Here is a 502-nt window from a genome sequence, read left to right on the forward strand (position 1 = left end):
AACATAAGTTTCCTTTTTCTTTTACAAAAGTTGTTTTAAACCTCCAGTTCCCTTCTAATTTCTCAGAACTGTGCAAACTTCATTATCTTCCCCAAGGCACTGGGAATTGGGATTTCCCCATGCTTACTGCAAATGCTAATTACCGGTGCCAAAAAGAAAAGCCCACTGTGTTCCCCTGAAAGTACCATTCCTAGGAGCTATTTGTTTTGAATGAAAAAATGCTGTAATAAAGGTAATTAAATTAGAATGGAACTTAATGTATAGAACTAGTGGTAGGAAAGAAGAATAATGGGAACCTTAATTATACCTGACAAGGGTATGTGTCAGCACATCCAAGCAGAGTGTGTGTATTTTTCACTTGCTTAGTACATCCCTGCCCAGTTTACAGCATGAGATGCAGAATTTTGATGAGTTTCAGTGGCTTTCAGCAAGTCTGGATAACGAATGTCACAAATGCTTGAGGGTGTGATTTTTTTTTTTTTTTTTTTTTGTGTGTGTGTGT

Source organism: Haliaeetus leucocephalus, unplaced genomic scaffold (genome assembly GCF_000737465.1).
Source record: "Haliaeetus leucocephalus isolate CR32 unplaced genomic scaffold, Haliaeetus_leucocephalus-4.0 Scaffold0, whole genome shotgun sequence".
Lineage (NCBI taxonomy): Eukaryota > Metazoa > Chordata > Aves > Accipitriformes > Accipitridae > Haliaeetus > Haliaeetus leucocephalus.